At 47.9% G+C, this 14,855-nt stretch overlaps 1 long non-coding RNA gene across 1 annotated transcript in view; it reads right to left on the bottom strand.

Annotated features, from left to right (window-relative positions):
- Window positions 1–2,254: 2,254 nt before the first annotated feature.
- LOC146435400 (uncharacterized) overlaps window positions 2,255–14,855 on the bottom strand; it is a 43,252-nt gene continuing 30,651 nt past the window's right edge. The window contains exon 3 of the long non-coding RNA XR_014853217.1: window positions 2,255–8,212. This is a non-coding gene — a long non-coding RNA (uncharacterized LOC146435400). The remainder of the gene's footprint in view (window positions 8,213–14,855) is intronic.

The following is a 14,855-nucleotide window of genomic DNA, read 5'->3' as shown; positions in this document are numbered from 1 at the left end:
AAAAGGATATCTACACATCCACATTGCCTATCCCAGCTGCAAGGAGGCACCAAGATGTCAGGGTGTCTTGTTCAGCCCTGTTCAGATGAAGCCTCACTCCTGTCCCAGGGTGTGCAGCTCCACACGGCCAAGGTGTGCCCCACTGCTTGACATCCCACCACCATCACACAGATCAGCTCCACATCCATAACTTGTCTGATGTCTGGATGGGCACCACTGCCTTTTTCTGACTGCTGTGCAGTCTGGTCCTTGCCCCCATGCCTTAGCAGAGGTGCCCACTGCTCAGCTCAGTCACTCACAGGTACACGCTTGGGGAGGAGGGTCTCCGTACGTGTGAGAGACTGCTCCCTCACACACTGCTGACTCTGCAAATTGATTAGGCAATTAAAATGTTTCAAAGAGGAGAAGAACAAATGACAAAGAACAAATGAAAGTGAAGCACAGCCAGGAACAAACCTGGCTGGAAAATAGTACCTTACACAGGACTCATCACGGTGGTTCTGCATGCCAAACTGGCAGGCAAAAAGCCAACCATCCCTCTGAATAGAAGTTTTGGCTGAGAAATGTGGGTTTTCCAAAGAAGGGTGTCCTTTTTTCGAGCACTTTCCACCATTCTTTTCTTTTCATTGAAGGTCCAGTCCCTCCCTTTCTCTGAACAAGCACTCATTTTCTCAGAAATGTCCCTGGAAGAACCATTTCCCAGACACAGGCTTGTACCTTCATGCTCCAGTCTTGTACCTTTCCTGCCCCAAAGTCCCTCGTGTTTTGCTCTGTCCAACCCAGCACATGCAAGCAGGTTCCAGAAAAAAGACTGAGGCTATTGAGACACGTGATTTGGGTTTACCTTGTACCAAACAACTGGCCTACTGACAACCCTCCATATCCACCCCTGTTGGTGCTTTTGCTGTCTCAAATGCATCTGGGCTGTCACACAGCACCAGAGCAGAACAGGAGGCAACAAGATGGGGTTTTTTCTCATACAAGTTGCAAATTCTGAAGTTAACATTAGGTAGCTTTGCAAATCTTGGCCTCCAGCACCCCTGCTGGCTGCTCCCTCCTCTACTCAGCTGCACACATGTGGACATACAAGTTCTGACACACATGTCCTGTGTATCATGATTATTGCACATTTCATTAGGCCCCTATGCACCTTTTGTAAGACACAACCCAACATGCACCTGTCCAAATTCCCAAGCTGTTGGGGTTGTTTCAGTCTGGTTTTGCCATGCTTGTGGCTGCAGTTCAGGATACACATGTGAAGATGCTCCATGGTGGTTCTGTGTATGAACATACATGAGTTGGCTTTTGTTCATGATATCATGCATTCAGGCCCCAACCCACATATATCTTACAGCAAAATCACAGACAAATTTTGATATTTATTTTGCCCCATCTGTGCCTCTATTGTATATGTATGTGAAAGTATTTTATTAAATCATAAGCCATACCCTGTGGTATCCAGTTCACATATAGCTGGCTTGAGAGTAGGGTGGTTCTTTTTATTTTTTTCATGGGTACCACTAAGTACATAAACAGCAGAAGAGGAAGAAAGATCACACTGGGAAACCAAATATCTTGGTATTTGTGTTTCTTCTTCATGAGTCTTTCTTTGCCTCAAGGAGCCACTTATGGGGCTGAAATACTGCAAGATCTGGTCTTCTTGTAGTATTCCTACCATCCAGGGAGTGAAACACCCTGAGCAGAACAGATCTTACATTATTTCAGCTTCACAGAGTGCTCCCTGAGGCACCGGCAAGAAACATAAGCACAGCTACAAAGGCACAGAAAATGCTGGCAACACAGATGCAAGTGCTGAACTCCAAGAGTTCCTTCCTCAGAGGAACAAGTGACCAGACGCTGTGACCACCCTGGCTGGGGCATGCTGCAGTGTTTGGGGTGGGTGTCCTGCAAGAGGTCTGCTTTGAATTCAGGTGACAGAGTGTTGAGCCCAATCCAAAGTGCAGGAACAGGACTGACATGAGTGTTTGCAAGTTCATGGTCCATGACTGGAAGCAATCACTCTTCCAGGGTGTGCAGGACAGCTGGGGACAAGCTCACTGTCATTTACACGCTGCTCTTTCAGCATCACCTGGATCCAGGAGGGAACCGCGGTTTGGACTGGAGCTGTGACACACACAGCAAAACCAGCTCACAGGGTGTGTCTGTGTTACCAGAAAGTTTCAAGGTGGCTGGTGCACCCCTTAGTCAGAGGGTGCCCATCTCTGACACCACACAGCAGAGTCCTGCACTGTTAACCTGAGCCCAGACCTCAGGGAAGCTAATGGGAGCTCTAGACTTGCTGCGATGGTCTTTAGTGCAGGCCTGCCCATGGCTGGCTGATGGAGCTCCTGCTTCTTCCAAGCCAAGGATGAATTCATCTTTTCTCTGTTACATGTCCAAAACACTTCCCTCTACCTCCACAAAAACCTTTCAAATACATTACATGTGGATATTAGCATAAAACCCCTGGCAGCAAATCAACAATACAGACACAACTCCCAGAAATCGATGTGTTTCAGTCAGCAATGCCTGTGTTGGTGGGGCAAGAGGGCTGCACCTCTCCCCTCCTTCCATCAGCATCACCGATTGCAGTTTGCCAAATGACATGACTGAGGCTATACAATTGCATGGCAGTTCCCTTCACTGCATGGGTGGCTCTGGACATCAGTGGACAAACCTGCTGTGTTCAACCCTCTTTTTTTTAAGATGTTTCAGAACTTTGCCTATTCTACAATAACTAGACACTTTTAGATAGAGATAAATATTTTCCAAGTAACATCTTCTGCCTTGTCATAATATTAGGGAAAATGTTCCATTGCCTCCTAGGATTGCTGATCTCTAGAAATGGATAGAAAAGTAGAAATTCCAGCTTACAGGAAATCCTGTTATTTCTACATTTATTTTCATCATGAAGTGAAATGAAAAGTGAAGTGGGTAGAATGGGGCAGAACAGAATGTTAATTCTGAAGGAAATTCAATGCAGAGGCATGAAAATAATGTTAAAGTTTCTTTTTTGATAGCATTGAAAAAACAAAATAGCTTATAAATATAATGAGAAAAGCAAAACCAAATAATCCATTGCATTTTGGGTCAGTTCAAACTTCTGCCCAGAATTCCAGTCAACATTTAACATTTCCAGAAAATGGTTCAATTTGGAGGATTCTGCATTTTCCAGTGGAATACTGGTTCATCAAAATTCTTTTTTGATCAGCTCTCTTGATTATACTGTGCTACTAAAGAGGGATGTTTTCTGCTGCAACCATTTTTTTCTAGCTGCAGGCATGTAATTTACACTTATATTTCAACTGACTAATACCACATTAAGCATCCTCTTCAAACTGGACTTTCATTATCAGAGATTACATAACAACAAAAGAAAGCAGCTTTAATGGACAGAAGCCTGGAGTGTGTGGTGGGGGAGCCTGTGATGCTGTGCCCTGCGGGAGGCCTGTGCTGAGCAGCCTGGGGGTCCCTGCCTGTGCCCCCACAACACTGCAGCACCACTGTGTCACACACCCCATGGCAGAGCAGCCTGTGCCCCATGAGCTGCACACTGGGCTGAGTGTGGAGAACAAACCACTCTTCCTTGCGTTTGAATCAGCTAGAGTCAAATGGAAAAGCCATTAAGCTCTGGGCACTCTAGTCCTTCTCTTTTCCCCAAATTATCTTCTCTTTCCTCTGTCTTGGTTTTTGCTTTTCTTTCTCTCTTCCTCCTTCAAACTCTCTCCTTTTTCTTTCTTCCCCATGATTATTTCTCTTTTCCCTTCGAGTACCATGGCAGGCATTGCCCTGTCTTCAAGGCTGCATGTTTGCAGTTCTTTGGGCTGGTTGGTTTTGCAACTTCCCCAGTCAGCCAGTCATCCCTGCCCCACAGCTGGGCTTGTTCCTTCCAGGGCCTGGCTTTGGAAATTCCAAATTTCCCCTTCCCGTGGCTCTGGGCTTCAGCACTTCAGTAGGGACGTCATCCTAAACCCGCCCTTCGAGTGACACAGCGGGCAGCACCAGCCAGAAGCTCTCCCCTCCCAGACACTCTATTCACATAGCATTTCATCAGAAATAAAAAAGACAAGTTAATCTGTTTGGGCTGAAAACGAAGGAAACAATGGGGGTAAAAAAACAGTTGAAGAAATTATGTTTCTCTCCTCCGGCAAAGGGGCATGTTGGGGGTGGGAAGGAGTGGGGGGGTGTGTAGAGGGAAGGAAGGTTGCTTTATTTTATTGATTTAAAAAAAAAAACACACACATATCCCACAGGCGCCAAAAAGCACAGGGCAATGATTAATGTCCCCTCAGAAAAAGAAATTATATAGAATAAATTAAACTACTGTGGCAGCAAATTGAAAAATAAGGATGTAAATGAGGTTTGAATACTTAATATCTGAGAAGGGGAAGCGAGTCCTGGGCACAGAGAGAATGGTGAGAAATTGTCAGCGACCCAAGGGGAAATGCTCCCTTCCCCCGGCCCAGGAGCCCCTCTGCTCTGGGCAGGAGGCCAGCAGCAAGGAGCTGGCAATGGGAGCAGAGCAAGGTGGGCTGACCTGGAGATGGAGTCAGCCACCCTCAAGCCTGGGGTTGCTCCACCAGCAGAGCCTTGCACAAGCATTTTCACTCCATGCAAAGACCAAAACTGGGCCCAGCTAGCCTCATAAGCAGCATTTCATGGCACAGGTCATTCGAGGGGAAGCTGGGGAGCTGCAGGCATTTGCCTGCATTTGCTGCATGACATGCAGCCTTTTCCCTGAGGAAGTGTGAATTGACATCTCCTTGGCATCTGTCACCTCCAGGTCAGCGGGGCTGTACACCTCCCTGTGCATTGTGGACAGCGATTTTTGCTACCCAAATGTACGTGTTTGGTCTGTACTGGATGCTCACATGAGCAGCAGCCTAGTTAAAAGTTGGAGCACACAGACCTCCTGCTGTGATAAGCCAGCCCAGCATCAGGAAAGGTCAGCGTGTGCCAGGGCTAAAGGAAGGGAAACCACATGAGGCAAGTGACAGGAAAGGCGTGCCAAAGACATACTATCCTCACACTGGCCTTGTTTGCATGGAAAATCCCTAGCCACAGTCCTTATTCCCAGGGCTCCTGCAGCTCAGGTCAGCTCAGCTCAGCAAGGGTGACCAGATTCAGATTTGGATGCAGGCTGCCATTTGCAATCCAGAGCTGCAACAGCTCTATGAAAGCCGCTAGCTGTCTGCTTGTATTTCACCTGGTGTGTGGTGTGGTCCCCCTGGATGATACATTAGCAGGTCTACAGAAATCAAACTTTGGCTCCCACCTTTAGCAATGATTCCTTGTTTTGCCACCGTGAAGTCACTGTTTCTTTCACTGCCCCATCCCTAGTGGTGAGATCTGGCACTGGAAAGCATGGAGGAGGTTTAAGTTGATGTATCAGGGCCGTGGAGCTGGTGCTAAGTGCTGGGAGTGATGAGGATCTCACAGGAAACCTGTCCTGCTGCTGTGTGCTGCCATATGCAGCTAGCCCTTGGGCTTGTTTTCCATACTACAGGTGCAGGTGAAAGAGCCTGACTGGGGATTAAACGTTGTGTTAACATCAAAACAAAACACAAAGCACAAAAAGCTTGCCTTGAAGCTCATTTCTAGGAGTTCATTAGGCAGCAAGTGTCCAAACAAAAGGTCACGGATACAAAAGACAGAGAAGATGTGTAATGGGGGTCTGGGGAGACTTTACCTACACTAGCCTTGAAATCTGGGGATACCAGACCCCCACTGGGACCCTGCTTCAGACTACAGGCTGTATTTCTGTCCTCCTGCCAAAGATGAGAGAAGCTATAGGACTACAGAGAGAAAACACAGTTACTCTCAAAAATGGGAGGAAAGAAAGCTGCCACTCTTGTCCCTCAGGAACTGACCACAGGAGGATGGCTCAGCCCAGGAGCCACCAGTGCAGGAGCCCTGAAGATCCAGGAGCAGATTCTGCTCCTGGGAGCTTGCTCCTGGTTTGGGGTCAGGGGCAGATCTGACTGCAGGAAGACAGAAAAGGCAGAGAGGCAGAAGGAGAAGGGGGCAGAGTACAGGGGTAGCAGCTCAGTAGGGGTGCCTGAGTTTGGGCTGAGGGCTGTAACAGAGCAGAGTGCCTTCACCTGCTGTTTCAGCTTAACCTCAGGCACAGCCATTAGTCTGACCCGATGGGAAATTAATATTCCCCAAATTGCCAGAAAGCTGCTCGCTCTGGCTTATTTTCTTTCCATCTGGCTGTGGTGGAGGAGAGCCCGTCCTCAGCTTGCTGCTCAGCTGGCTCTTTCTTTTTTATCTCTTGTCTCTCCATCTCTCATTCAGCCCCCTCTATCTCTGCATCTCCTCTCTGCTTCCCTCTGCCAGTGTGGGTAAGTGTGCGTGCGCGTGTGTGTGTGCGTGTGTCCCTCTCGCTTCCCTTCTGTCTTTTTTGTTCATATATATTTAGTATTTATTTACAAGCTTGATTTTTTTCCCTCTGAGTGAAGCCAGGCATGCACAGAAATCCTTAAGATGCTATAAAGCCGCTGAGGTATAAAATGGAAAGTGCTTAGCCTGCCTGTACAGAAATATCTCACTGCGCCGCACTGGAAGCCACCGAAGCTGGGCACTGTAAATCTCATAGAGTTTAGCTTGTTTGTTTACACCATGACGACGATCTAAAGAGAAAAAGAGAGAGAGTGAGAGGGAGAAGCTCTTGGTTCCTCTGTCAGGCCACAGCACATATCCCCAAACCATTTATTGGACCTCATGAGCAGGATGCCAGGCCAGCAGTGCCTTCCCTGCCCATCTGCAGAGACAGTTCAACAGTGGGAGGGGGTGAGGTAGCCTCTCTAATGTTGTCCTTCTGAGGACATGGGTAAGGCAGTGTCATTTCCCAAAGCCACCCTGAGAGAGACATTAGGAGGATGTCCTACTCCTGCGACACAATGGACTTTCTTGCTTCTTGGTCTTTTTGACTGTCCAGCCTTGGTCTAAGTGGTCTTCTGAGACCAACATGAACAGTCCCCAAAGGTGTTCTTAAAGACTTAGAAATAGTCCTTGCTAGAAGCAATGGGCCACAGAAAAGTTGAACTTGGGGGAAATAAGTTCAAATTTGGACTCCTTTATTACCTTGCACAAATAAAGGCCTGAAGCATTGCCCTACCACTTCCCTTCCTATCCAGCCCATCTCTGAGACAGGGCTCAGGTGAGGACCCCATGCACTAACCTCTACTGAGGATCTGGCATTGCTTCCACTGCCTCTAGGTTGGTCCAGCCATGGTTCTGGGGTGCAACAGCATCTCAGCACACACCAAGATGGACCCTGCCATTTGGTGCTGCCCCACAAAGTGACCTACTCATTCTTCTGCCCAGTGGCTGCTCTGGCAGGCAGACTGCCAGAGCCAAGTCAGATCTGCATTCTGCCCCTTCAGATGGGAGCTGTACAGAGCACTGGAGATCAAACAGCAGGGAACCCCTTTTTCACAGCTCCCCACTCAGATCATGAAGGACAAGCCAACACATTTCTTCATGTGTCAGACACAGTGGTCTCAATCTGAGCAAAAGATGGAGCTGCAATAGCATAGATGAGGCAAGATTTGAAAAGGAAAGGAGAAGGAAAGGAAAAACAAAACAGCCTAAACCAGAAATTATAAATGTTATATATAGTACAGTACCAGAAAGACACTGAGGAAAACATGACAGCCTGCAATGATGGCACTATAAAATCATCTCCTGTTTAAAAAACCACCAGGCTGCTGTACTTGTTCTTACATCACATGTGGGGAATTTACCCTGCACTGTTGGTGTGACCTGACCCAAACCACACAGGGAGTTTGCCGTGGATCTGGGAGTGGAACTCAGGTCTCCTGTGTTCTAGACACAGATTCTTTCTAATATGAAGATATAAAAGCCTTGGACACAGAAAAATAATCATCAGAGGTTGTCTCAGGTGTCTGTGGGCAGAGAGACTCGGAAGGAAGGAAGGAATCCTACCCTCTCCATGAGTATCTGCACGCTGCTGTGGTGCCAGGTCTTCCAGGCTGCCTCCCAGCTTTCTGCCAGCTTTAGTGCTACAAGGCAAATGCACGGAAATTCTTGCTGTGCTGTGAGTCTGCAGAGATGTGCTCTGTCCAGAAACAGAGGTGGAAGAGAAAGTGGGAGTTCAATGCCTACTTGGCACACTGGTGGGTTTGCACCTCCTTCCATGAGCATCCATCGGAAAGATAACTCCATCCATCCTCTTCCCAAAAAAATCCTGCAAGCATGAAATCTGTAGATAAACAGTTGCAGGTGATTGTTGACTCAAGCTCTTCTGTACCCTGTTATTCCTAAAAGCTGCTATGCTTCCCAGGCAAGGGGAGGAGAAATTGGAGGAAAGTGTAGAAGTCATCGCTTGGGGTGCCAGCTTGCCACTGAGGCATGCAAAGAGGGTGCAAGAGTGCTCCCTGCAGGAAGATGACTAGTTCATGGTCTTATGTTGGGCCAGAGCCACAAGATTTTTTTGCTACTTGGTGCCAGAGAACAGGACCTTGAAGTCCCTGCTTGCGAAGTATATTTGCACTGAGGCTTTTGTTGCCAGACTGGAAGGTAATTTTTTATAGGACCTACAGAAAGACAATGACTTTGTGCATCCCAATACAACCCCCCTCCTATGGATTCATGAGTGTTGGAAAGAACTTTTCACCACTGCAAGAGGAGAAAATGGGTCCTGCCACAAAGATAAAGACCTCACACACAGTAAGGTTGGATTAGCCTTGAAATCTCTCCTCCATGATCTTTTGCTGAAATCCTTCTTCTCTGTTTGTTTTTCTGTTCCTTCCCAAATGGCTTCCTGGCCTCTTCTTTAAGGGGGCACGCCAGGGCCCAGAGTAGGGGTCTCCACAGCGCTCAGAACAGGCCCCCAGACAGCTGCAGTGAAAGGGATGCTGCAATCCTAAATGCCCTGTGCGCTCTACATATTGTGGAAAAAGCTGTTGCATTCATCAATGTCAGATGCAGAGTTTGAATAAATTTGAATGCACTCAAGCGTGTTCCCTGCAGTTTTTTATAATATCACTTTCCAGTTTGAATATTTCACTTACTTTTTTTCAAATTTCTTTTTATCCACCAGTTTCTCCTGCTTTTCATCCTCTTCTCCTTCCACTTTCACACCCCCCTCCTCCAGGTTTTTACATTTGCAACCCAAGCAATTGGACAAGGAAGCCATGCTGCAAGCTTCCTCTCAGCAGTGCCCTGGAAAATGCAATCACTTCTCACACTGTAGTCATGGCTTCCCAGCTGTTGGCCAGTTTGAACATGCTCCCACCACAGAACAACACCCCATGGGACACTTTGGCTAGGAGAAACAATTAGTTTGCAAGGTATTAGTACAGGATCACAGCCACCTGAGGGCTCACAGGTGGCTCTTGTTTGCCCTGGCCCCCTGGATCAGCTCTGTGGGGCTCTGGCTGTGGAAAGGGGACAATATGGTCAAACAGTGTCCTGAGCCATCAATAGGGTCCCAGCTATCCATGTGCCCTGAGGGTCAAAACTACTCAGAACAGAGAAGCAGATCTGCAATTGATCTCCTGCTGGCACTCCATGGTGGTGTCCTAAAACTACCCCAAAGTAAACAAGGTGAACTGAATTAATGCTGCCCTTCCTCCTCTTTGCACCATCCCAGAGTAAACCTATCAGCCCCTTTGGTCTCCCACACTTCAGTTTCTCTCCTCTGTAATGGGAACCATACCTGTGTTCATAGACCACCATGTGTTGCAAAGTAAACAAACCTGCTAAAAGATTACTTACACTCTTGACCAGCCAAAGAAAAGGGGCTGCTATTTGTAACCCTGGTTTTGGGCTACATTTCCATGTCTTCTGTACAAGTAGGAAGGGACAAGAAGGAGAAATGTCTTGTAACATTCTGAGCAGAGAGGCAGCTCCAGGATGGCCAGCCTTGGCCCAGGACTGTGTGTCCTTAGGACAGGAGGGTGAGGTACTGGGGAGAGGGAGGGAGAAAGGGCTGATGGCAGCATAGGATGAATGCATCCTGCTGCTTGTATTGAGAATTCACTGCTCTCCCTTTTAGTGAAAACTCTATGATCTTGTGACTAACCACTTTCCCCTTTCACTGTTTTTGATTTATATCCCATTACTTCGCCTGTTTGTGCCTTGCAGACATGAATTTTTTCCCTGACATCTCCTATGCAGCAGCCACGTCAAAACCTTTGATAAAATAATAGTGGTAAGACGCTCGCATGGCTGTTTTTATGTTTCCAGGGATATAGACATCAATTAAAACTCTTCATACGATCTGATCTGTCGTTATTAAAGGCATTAATACTGGCACGCCCCTCAGATTAGGGGCTGCTCGCCGGGCAATGGAGGAAAGCAGGGAACATTGTCTGCATGCATCCCCTTTCTGCTCAGCTCCCACAGGAACCTCGCTTGGAGGACAATCAGCACAGGCTACTGAGGGCTGCACGGAGCTGGCTGGGGGTAGGACAGGGCAGAGGCATCCCATGCACCACAAAAGCACAGCACTGCCCTCCCAACACCTCCCATAGCACCACACGACCTTGAATTACACATACAGCTCTGCCACTGTCCCCCTCCCAGACTGAAGGTGTCTGAGTTGCTAGAATGCATGTGCCGGGGCATGGCCAGAGAAGAGAGCTGAGGCTGCAGCCAAGGGATGCTTGGTGCTCAGCATTCACTTAAGAAAAAGAACCTTCAACAATATAGGTGAAGTGGGAAGGGAGAATTGAAGCACTGAGGGAATATGTGATTTTTCCATGGCGTCTCATATTGCATTTCCTCATCAAAGATGTCCACAAGTTATCAAATACAAGAAACATCTCTCACCCAGGGGGAAACTGAGGCTGCATGGAGTATATTGTTAAATATGCCAATGATGATACCTAATTAATGGAAGAAATGGGCACTGTAGAGGTCAGTCTGTGAAAAAGTCAGTGTCATCACCCACCGTTTCACTTGGTGAGGCAAACCAGAAGGTCTGAATTAGAGCTTCATGCAGTCCTGTCCAGACCCACGTGTGCCCAGCTTTTCTCATTCAACACAGCCCAAAGCAATTCCTGCTGGAGCTGGAAACAGTTGGTGTCCCCATCTAACCTTCTCACTGTGCCTCTCATGGGGGGAAATCTGGATTTGCAGTGAACAGTTTCAGAGGCAGGACCTGTCCCTTCTCCCTCCAACATCTCCACTATTCAGAATCTATGTTCCCTCCTTGCTGACACTTTATGATACAGCCAAAGACTCCCTTTGGTGCAGATGCCTTCCACAGTGCTGTTAGAGGACTGTATAACCACAGCACTCTCTGTGCTAGAAAATACTCTCTCCATGTGGCTTTCCAAATCTTCATTCACTAAAGCAAGAAGATGTAGGAAATCCTGCTTAGTGCATGGTGGCTTACAGGCTACTGCTCTCTGTATTTACATCATTTAACTTTTTAAATCTCTTTCTATCATCACTTCCTTTCCATCCTTACCCATTAGGAAAACTGCTTCTCCTGTGAGAAAAGACAGTCAATGCTCAGGTCATGGCCACAAAATAGCTCCTGGTCTCTCCCACTCACAACAGTTACCTTCCTTCTGACTTCCAGAGGGCTAGGCAAAAATGGGCAAGAGATGACAGAAGAAAGGTGGGGACAATACCTTGGGAGACAATCTCCTCCAGCAGCGACAATCCCTCCCCACAGGTGCCAAAGCTTTGAGATACACTGGGACTCCACAACACAGTGGGCTCTGGGATGGGATGGCTTTTCTTTCATGCTGCCCAGGCATGGGAGGCTACCAGCTCACCAAGCAGGATAAAGATGGGAAAAACTGCCTGGAAATATTGCCTCCCCCAGTTTTGCCCTGGGATGAGAAAGATATCAGTGGGAGAAAAAGCTCCTCTCTCTCATCCAAAGGAAACAGGCAATTGCCTGCTTGCCAGGCACCTTGGCACAGCCCAGCACAGTCACTGCCCACCCCACCAGTTTGCTCTGGACCTGCAGTTGAGAAGAAAGCAAAATCACCCCCCAGCACAAGAGACAGGGGCAGCAGGGGAGCAAGGTGTGTGTGCATCCTCCATTTTGGTGTCTCTTTTTAAGCTCTGGCTTTCCATTGCCCCAGGGGAGCCGAGGGGAAGCGTGTGTCTCTCAGGCACACAGCAGCCCTGACTGGGTAACGGTGCAGAACGTAAAGTGTTGTCTATTAGGTAGGAGACTGGTTAATACAAAGAGTTGTTGGTAATAACAATGTCCTTTCAGCAGTGACAGAGACAAAGTACCTGCATGTGGCGTGTACCACTGCGTGCAGCGACTGATGGTCACAGGGAAGCTTTGGAGATCATTTGAATTTCACATCCAGGGAGAGTCGGCCTATCATTAAAAAACCCTAATTTCAGTGTCAGGTGGAGTTCCAGGTAATCGATCATGGTGTCAGCTGGCACAGGCTCTCCCTGCCTCCTTGCCTTGCCTCCAAGTCAGCCTTGGTTTTTTCCAATTAAACTTGTTGCTGGGATCCAGAGGGAAGCACAGGAGCACAGAAAATGCAGAATACACAACCCCCCTCATTACTGGTGAGGTGGGGGGTGATGGGGCCAGGAAGGTGGGGCTGAGGCTGGTATGGAATGACTACAGCTGTGGGGTAAGGAAAGGGGATGCCCAGGAAAGGATCTTTGCTGCAGCAAGGTGCAGAAGGGACTTGCAGGGAGGGGATCTCAGAACATCACTGCATCTTGGGGAAGGCACTGCATGAGACCCTCCATGCATTACTGATGCTGCCAAGCCCCTACAGCCAGTTTTCCTGCCTCCAACATCATCTCTGCCCCCACCAGTCTTTCAAACCACCAGAGCCCCTGTGGGTCTCATCCTGCACTCATTGCTCTTGGCCTCTTCATCTCACACGCTTCCTCCCTCCTCCCCATACAGGCATCTCTGGCATCTCCAGCCCCTCTCAGCCATCACCAGACAGCTCTCCAGGGTCCACCCCTTGCTCTCCTGAGTCAGATTCCCTTTAATGGATAGCATAAGGATCCAGGCTGCTCTCTACAGCATCAGTTACCAGGGCAACATTTTTGGCAAGAGAATTTTTTGGTTACAAAACAACCTTCCTCTTCCCTCAAAGGTCAAATCTGCATGAAGAATTGCCATCAATAGAAACATACTCTGTTTTCCATCATATTTAACCTCAGTTTTAAAATTCCTATCTGTAACCAAAGTTGACTGAAGAGGCTTCATACAGGGAGAGAAAAATACTTCTAAAATAAGGCCAATAAAAACGTGCTTTAGAAAGCTGAAGGAATCTATTAGAAAAAGAGATTTTAATTTCTACACACATTCTTCAGGAAATCCCATTGCAACCCTACTACATAGAAATTATATTGAAACTGAAACACTTCTACCACATTTTCTCAATGCTTTCACTAGTTCTGCTTGCAGCTGTGACTGTTTTGTAGCTAAGGTTTAGGTGCAGTAATAGAGTCACTATTTATTGCTGCTTTTACCTACAAATCAGAAATATCAGCCTTAAGCAAGACCAGGACTCTGTCCCATATACCTAGTGAAAGACAGCGATTAAACCAAAAAAGCTGAAAACCAACAGGGCCAGGCTTATCCTCCTAACTGAGAGGCAGGGCACAGATTCACATGGAGAATTAGATGTCTTGTTTATGCAGGACTGAGGTGCATAACCCCAACAGGATGGTTCAGACGAAAGGGGTTGCAGTAGGGTGAGAGATGAGGAACGTGGGATTTGGGGCACAATTGCCCTGATGGACTTCCTGTGCCCAGGGCTTTCATGCTCAAGTGATTCCTAAAGCCACAACAAAGCAGAGGGAGGTGGCTCTGAAGGTCAGCGTGGGGTGAGCCACGTCTCATGGCCAGAGATCAGCAGGGACTGGCTGAATGGGTCATTCAGGGTTGACCATTGGTGTTTGCAGTGCGAGTTGGAGGGAAAACATAGACTTGACCTTGACTGTGGGTGCAGGCAGAACTGAAGAGCAAGCCTTGAGGAAGCAGGAGGTGAAATGGTGCAGGCAAGCAGGTAAATTGCCTGTCTCCGTGGTGTGAGGATGCTGCCCATCTTTGCCCAGCCCCTTCTGACTTGTCCAGGCATCCACATGAGAGGGAAAGGTAAAACTGGTCTAACTGCAGCATTGCAGGAAGGTGATCTTCTTTTCCAAGAGAGAAACTGGGCAGCAGAAAAGACACTGCTGTAATGCTTAACCATAAAGCTGGGCAGGGAGCCCAAACACGGAAAGTTGAGGTTAACACCATTCACTGTTGGAACAAAGGTCATTGTGGATCGGGAACATTCAGCCAAGACTGGAAATCTCTCATGCGTAGTAGATTGGCCATCCCCTTTATGCCAGTGCTGCAGAGGGACAGCGCACCCAAGGCTGGAGAGGAGAGTTTGCTAAGCTGCAGCTGCATACTGGACAAGAATCCAGGAATCAGCCCTGCCTTCCATCTTCCTGACAGGGATCGCTGGGCACGGGGCCACGTGTGAGCAGCAGAGACCTTCCTGGTGCTCTTCACGGCTGGATATGAGGATAGGGCTTTCCTCCCAGCCACCCAGTCCTGCCAGGACTCAGACCACTCTTGATCTCAAGGGCTATTGGTCATGAACAAGTCTCCTGCAGCTGACAGGTTTGCCTACATAGTGACAGTAGCTACAGTGGCTATGTGGAGACACTTCTAAGTTCTCAGCCTGGTTAGCCAGACACTATTTATAACTTAGTTGGTTGCAGAAGGCCTTCAGTGCTAAGTCTGGGCTCACTGCGCTGGATCCCTAGTAATTGTCCTAGACAAAATGTGAGCACAAAGACTACTATTCATGTTTGCAGAAATCCAAGACAAAGAGACATGAGGAAAAGCATGGCCTAGTTCCTTTCTGTAAGATGTATTAGTCACT

Source organism: Lichenostomus cassidix, chromosome 6 (genome assembly GCF_008360975.1).
Source record: "Lichenostomus cassidix isolate B80296 chromosome 6, HeHo_3.0, whole genome shotgun sequence".
Lineage (NCBI taxonomy): Eukaryota > Metazoa > Chordata > Aves > Passeriformes > Meliphagidae > Lichenostomus > Lichenostomus cassidix.
Note: the sequence above shows the minus strand (reverse complement) of the source record. Positions and strands in the feature narration are given on the sequence as shown.